General features: G+C 37.2%; 1 pseudogene; it reads right to left on the bottom strand.

Moving 5' to 3' along the window:
• LOC102848003 overlaps positions 1–7,423 on the bottom strand; it is a 40,550-nt pseudogene that overhangs the window by 21,359 nt on the left and 11,768 nt on the right.

Genomic DNA, 7,423 nt, shown 5'->3' with positions numbered 1-7,423 from the left:
ATTCTCACCACTGGGCCAACTGGCAGCATCAGGAAGGATGGTGAAAATATTGAGATTGTTAACAGCTTTAGTTTGCTTGTCTCCACAGTCAACACTCTTGGCACCAGCAACCAGAAAATTAAAAGACATATTGCTATGGGAAAGTCTGTTGTTAGGGACCTCTCCAAAGTACTGAAGAGCAATGGTGTCACTCTGGACACTAAGGTGTGCTTGACACAGGCCATGATCTTTGCAGTCCCTTATTATGCGTCAAAGAGCTGGGCAATGACTAGGGAGGACAGAAGGATAATTGATGGTTTTGAACTATGGTGTTGGAGAAGATTATTGGATATACCATAGACTGCTAGGAAAATCAACAGGTTCATCCTAGAGAGGGTTAAAGCAGGCTTCTCCTCGGAGGCAAGGATTCTGGAGCTTTGTCTGATGTACTTTGGACATGTTGCAAGAGGGACCAATCCTTGGAGAGGCACATAATACTTGGGAAGGTGGAATGACAACGCAGGAGATGAAAACCCTCTATGAAGTGGATTGATTCAGTGCCTGATGTAATGAGGTAGATGTGTCAGAGACAGTGAGACTGGCACAAGATAGAGCAGGGTTTAGGCATGTTGTACATAGAGTTGCTGTGAGTTGTAGGTGACTCAATGGCACTCAACAACAACAAGAACAACAAACACTCTTCCTTCGGCTATCCTCTTGAGAAACAGCAACTAACCGCTAGGACAATATCATTGATCTGTGACTTGTCTAGCTTGACAGCCCTCAGGACTTTCTCCACAAGGTGCAGAACACCACAGAACAGATCAGCATTTAACTCTTCAAAGTGGGCTTGAGTAATTGAAGTGTAGATGTTGATTCCCTCATACAGATCTTAATACATACAATCTCAATACTGGCCTGGGTGCTGAGCAACGTAGAGGGGCCTGACGGCCTTCTTGTTTTCACTGATTTTTTTTTTTTCTTATACTTGAGCTTGAACCTTGCAATGAAATGGTTGACCATTATGAATCTTCTCCACCCAAGAGGGTGTCTTTAGCTCTGGACTTTAACTCAAATATCCCAACAAAAATAGTGAGAGCTGCCACATTAAAAAAGTGCCACCTCCTAAGTCACAGATTAGCACATTCCTTTCAGCACCAACCTGTTTGTCTAAACTATAAGCAATAGCAGAAGCAGTGGGCTCATTGATGATTTGAAGGATATTTAGTCTAGCAATGGTTCCAGCATCTTTGGTAGCCTGGCACTGAGAGTCATCAAGTAGGCTGGTACAGTGACAAAAGCATTGGTAACAAGTCTTCCCATTGTAAACTTCTGCAATTTCCTTCATCTTCATGAGAATCATAGATGACACCTCCTCTGAATAGAAACTTTTGGTCTATCCTTTACATTCTACTTGGTCCTTCAGCTGTTGTATCATTCACCACCATGAAGGGACTGTGTTTCATATCAGACTGCACAACAGCATTATCAAATCTTCATCCAATGAAACATTTGCTCAAAATTACTGGCAATAAGAGAGATGAAAATCAGAACCACAATGAGTTACCATCTCACTCCAGTAGCAGCAGAAAAGTTTAACAGGACAAGAAGTAATAAATGTTGGAGAGCATGTGGAGATATAGGAACTCTTATACATTGTTGGTGGGATTGTAAAATGGTACAATCACTCTGGAAGGCAGTTTGGTACTTCTTCAAAAAGTTGAGCATAGAAATCTCATATGACCCAGCTATTCCACTGCTTGGAATATACCCCAAGAAAATGAGAACTGAGGCACAAATGGAGACTTGTACCCCAATGTTCATAGCAGCATTATTCACCACAGCCAGAACATGGAGATTGTCCAGATGTTTAACCACAATAGAATGGATTGAGAATTTATGGTACATTCATACAATGGAATACTAGGCAGTATAAAAAGTAATGATTTTGTAAATTACCACCTCACTTGTGAGTGACTGGAGAGAATTATACTAGATGAACGAATTTATTTCCTTAAAGACAAATACTTTATTAGACTACTATTTTAGAACGAGTATGAGGTTCCAAGAAGGCATAGGGTGGGAGCAGAGGAGTGAATATGGGCAGGTTGGGGGGTGGAGGTAGGTTAATCATAGTGTCAGACAATTTGATGGATAGAAAGAGGGGTGTGTGTGAATGAAATGAAGAAGATCCAGTATGAAAAACAAAGTATACAGACTTTGTAAATAAACCAATATAAAAATAATTAAAAATTGTAAATAACTACCTAACTTGGGAAGGACTGAAGAGTATTTTGCTAAATTAACACATTCAGTCCCATAGGACATACACTGTTCACGGCTTGTGCATATACTATATAAAGTGTTTCTATTAAAAAACATTACTGTATAACAGTATGTCCTTTGGCTCACAGAAAGCAGAATCCAATGTTATACATCATATTGTAGCATTACTTATTGCTTAATTTTCAATGAAAATATACCTATTTTTATCTGGTTTTAATTGTTTTTGTTCAAACATTCTTCTAGGTTGTATAGCCCTGGTGTGTTCACTTACCATATAGAGGTAACTTGTGGTTTCTGTATGAATTTTGTACAGGATCCAAAATTATGTATGGGAGAAGAGTGCCATCCTTCGTCAACAGAGCAGCTTGTGGATTCAGACCACCCACCTTCAGGATTACAGCTCAGCTTCTTGCACTAGGCTACCGGACCTCACATACAAGTTTATTAGAGGTTAGTTTTTTTTAATTGTTATGTGCCATCAAGTTAGGACCAGCTCATAGCTGACCCTTCAACAGGTTTTCAGGAACTGTAAATTACAAAACTGCTTATCTTTATCTCATACAGCAAATGGTGAATTCAGATCATATTCTTTGGTTTGGCAGTATAACTCATTAATAGTAGGTTACAAGAGCTCCCATACAGGTGGCAGGAATGTTAAAATCCAACAATAAATATGATTGAATTTCTGGAAGTTTATTACAGTTTTGAATTATGTTTAGTAAGATTTTACTAACATATGACACTGATGATGTTTGGTAATGTCTGTATTCTACTGAAAAATTCTTTGTAGTATTTTCTAAATATAGCTTTTTTTCTTATTCATTGACTAGGTAGTTGCCTTCCAAATTTTATGTGTTCACTAGTGAATACGTCATGGTTGTAAAGTATTTTCAAATATATCTATTGATATTCATCAATTCCAAGTCTTTTTTTTTCCTTTTTGGTCAAGGCCCACAATGCAGCCTTGGCTTCATTCTTTCTTAACTACCAATGGTTTTTTATTATATGCTACTTAATGAAATAGTTGAGTGATTTGCTTGTACAGTGATTTTATGCATTCATTCCATTTTTATGATTCTTTCTGCAATGTTTTTCCATAGTAAAAAGACTATAATGTTTGTCAGAGAAAAACTATAGAAGCCCTAGTCTATGGTATGAATCTACTCCTGACATAATGGTGGAGTTCTCTGGTCTCACATAGTTTGGTCAAAATTTAAAGAAAGTTTAGTCCTTTAACAGAGAAAAAAAATCATATTTATAATGTGGAATATGAGTGAATAAAGGAAGATCTTGAATGAGGCAAATCTACTGAGTGATTGAAACAAGGGACTTAAGTTTGGCGGTGTTTGTGAGGATAATGAAAGAATAGATATTATTTCAATTTGCCATATATAAGGTAGCTACTGTACCTGTATAAATGGCACTTAACAACAACATTCAAAGTTTAAATTATTTTTCCTTCAGGTATTTCATAATTATGTTCATTTCTTTTGGTTTCCTAGCTCCAAATGTTCACAGCAGTGGATTGTTCAACATAATTTTCTGGGATTTTACCTAGGCAAAACTTTGACCACATAGATCAGTGGGACTTTACCAATATTAATTCCTGTGGACCAACATTTGGATGCTATTGCTTACAAATAATGTAAATAAGGCAAATAGCATTTTGAATGGGAACATGAAAATAATACATAGACTGCTATCATGATGTTTGTTTTGCCCTCCTGCCAAGATGAGATTGAGCAGACTCTCAGAAAATGAGATTCTGATTAACATCAAAAAAAGAAGCAGAAAATACAGAGAAAGAAATGTCCTTTGGGTAAGAGATTTCTCCAAAAGAAGGAGTGAGGCTGATATTCAGCATCATTGGCAAAAGTGTCAGAGATCAATGTCAACCTGAGCTAGAGTTGAGCACCATTCAGTCTAAGCATGCTTCAAGATAGGAACTAATTGGCAGAACTGAGAGAGATTTGTAACTGCTGCCTGACCATATGTCAGAGGCCAAAGCTGTGAAGCTGAGAGTCAGAGAAAGAGCTGGCTGAGAACATAGCCAAGAAGCTACTCTAAATTAAGAATTGCATTCTGACCTACAACCAGGAGAGGATAAAATAGATTAATGGGAACTTCTAAGAATAAAGCCCCTATGCACATCCAAAAACTTCTCCATCAGGGTAAAAAGGGAAGACACAGACTGGGAAAAATATTTGGTAGTGATATGTTTTATAAGGGATTAATATCTAGAATTTCTAGAATATTTGAATGTCAAAACAAGATAAAGGTAAACAACCCAATTGCAAATTGGGCACAGGATAAGAAGAGACACTTCACCAAAAAGGACATTCAGTTGGTAAACAAACATATGAAGAAATGTTCAAAATCACTAGCTCTAAGAGAGATGTAATCAAAACAACTATAACATTTCACTCCAGTAAAAATAACAAAATTTAGCAAAGCAGCAAATAAAAAATGTTGACGAATTTGTGGAGAAACTGGAACCCTTATTCACTGTTGGTGGGAGTGTAAAATGGTGCAACCACTTTGAAAGGCAATATGATGCTTTCTCAAAAAGTTGGAAATAGAAATACCATTTGAACCAGAAATCCCACTACTGGGAATATAACCTAAAGAATCATAACTGCCACCCAAGCAGATATATGCACACCCATGTTTATTGCTGCTTTGTTCATAATAGCAAAGAGTTGGAAACAACCCAAATGCCCATAAACAAACAGAGAAGCTTTGCTATAGTCATACAAAGGAATATTATGCAGCACTGAAAAACAAAGAACTAATGAAATATTATTAAAAAAATAGGTGATCATGGAGGATATTATGCTGAGTGAAATATCTCAGTCACAAACAGACAAATACTGCACAACGCCACTGTTATAGAACAGGACTGATATGGGGGTTGGGGGAAACTGATAAAAGAGAGAATAAATAATGTATACAGCATTGAAATAGATGAGAGAGAGAGAACTGTATAAAAGGAATATATGATTAGGTAATATTGGCATGACAAGAGTCCAGAGTAAGAGCTGCTTAGTAAAGTGTTCCAAGTGGGTTGGTGGTGGTGGCAGTGGTGGACTGTATAAAAATGAAACACTTTTTTCCCCCCAAGGAAAAAGTGAACTAGGGGTGTGGGGGTAGAGGGGAAAATGTGCAGCAATACATGAATGGAAATCCAAGTTCTTTGTAAACATTCTTTACAATCTAAAGAAAAAATATAAATAAATGTTTAGGGGTTTTAAACAAAAAGAAAAAAAATTGCAGCCTGAAACTTTTCAGCCTGAATACACTATTCTGTTTCCCTAGTAAATCCCATGTTCATGAATGTTGTCTGTAAATTCTAAACACTCATTGCAATAAATTATGAAACCTAAAATACAGCAGCAAGAGTTGTCAAAGGGACAATTGTTGCTAGAATGGATAGAAGAAAGTTTAGGAATGTGTGGGTAGGTGTGATGTCATCAGAATCAGTTTATGGTGTTGATTGTGTCTGATCTAGAGTCTTCTTCCATTTTGAGATCAATAGAGTTTAGATTGTGCCACATACACACTTGTAGCACTGTTTTCAAAATTGCACAACTTTGCTTCTCAAGACACTCTGAAATTTTATGTTCAGCTCTATTCATTATTCATTATCTTTTATTTTAGGCAGATTTAACTATTCTCTAGAATTAAACTATTTTCCTTGATAGTATTTTCACTAACTCATTTTTAGAAAGATAGGACCAGCTATTGTTGCTGTTATATTCCCTTAAGCCTATGACTCATAGTGACTCTATGTGTAATAGCTCTGAACCTTGCCCTATCCTGAGCCACACTTAATATCTCCAACACACCTAACACATTATCCCAGTTACTGTGTCAATCCTTCTTATCCAAAGTCTTCCTCTCCTGTATTGTCCTGCCCCCCTTCCAAGTGTAATGTCCTTCTCCAATGACTGGTCCCTCCTGGAAACATGCCCAAAGTAAGGGAAACAGAGCTTCAAAATCCTCTTTTCTCCAAGGAACAACTTAGGTTCACTCTCTCCAGGGCAGACCTGTTTGTTCTCTTGGCAGTCCAGAATATGTTCAATAGCCTGCTCCAGCATCACAACATTGATTATTTTTCTATCATCCTAAATTATTGTCCTGCTCGTTGATGCATAGCAAGTAATTATGAAGACCATGACCTGGATCTGGAGAATCATAGTCTCTAGACTGACGTCATTGCTTTTCAGCACTCTGGAGTTATCCTCAACTCTTTTTCTATCTAATATGGAGAAGTCTCTGACAGCATTTTTTTTCTAGAGCTGAGCATCCAGATTAAGATAGACTAAGGAGAAGAAATGGCCATCTACTTCCAAAATAATAGGCTTTCAAAACCCTTAAGAACCAGAGTAGAGTTAGATTAGACTAGCAGATACGACACCAGAGGATGAGCCCTGATAATGGGAACCAAAAAGGAGGACAGTTGCAAACTGTGACCAGAGATTGTCCACAGTAAATTTGTCCATAATAAATTTAAAACCCATGCAGGCACATAATTCCTCCTAAAGATTCTGTTGTATTGTCATTGAATTGTGGTTTGTGATTTTGTGCCTCTACTTTCTATGGGTCTTTCTTTTTCAATAAGAAACAACATACATGCATATACTTGAATAATTTTTCCAGCAATCATTTTTACATGTAGGAATTTGAGATGTGAAAATCTTCATTTTATATTTTGTTGAGTTTTTTTCTTTTTTTTTTACAAACTGGCTTCTTTTTTTTTTCCTCTGGGTCACATATATGTGTGTTTTTGTATGTAAGTATGAATTTATAGCTCATGTCATAGTTATAAATCATACCTATTCAACACATCAAGGCTAGCTTCTACACTTGATTTTTCAACTACTAGTCAGAAGTGGTCTGACGATGCCCAGGGACACTTTTAAAGAAATATTTGCCAATCTACCTCTACAATTTAGTAGCCTTGGACATCCTATTAGCATTCTGCACATATGAGGTTGCTGTGATTTGGGATTCACATGGCAGCAGTTCTCAACAAGAACAATTACTTAGTATCCATATTGTACAACTAGGAGACAATGACTTTAATGTTCTCTTGGCAGTTAACCTTCCTTTTGGGTAGGGGGTGGGGTTTGGGGAGGTGCGGGGGTGGGGTGAGGGG

The sequence above is a fragment of the Elephantulus edwardii genome, unplaced genomic scaffold (genome assembly GCF_000299155.1).
Source record: "Elephantulus edwardii isolate Elephantulus edwardi_28Jun2011 unplaced genomic scaffold, EleEdw1.0 scaffold00504, whole genome shotgun sequence".
Lineage (NCBI taxonomy): Eukaryota > Metazoa > Chordata > Mammalia > Macroscelidea > Macroscelididae > Elephantulus > Elephantulus edwardii.
Note: the sequence above shows the minus strand (reverse complement) of the source record. Positions and strands in the feature narration are given on the sequence as shown.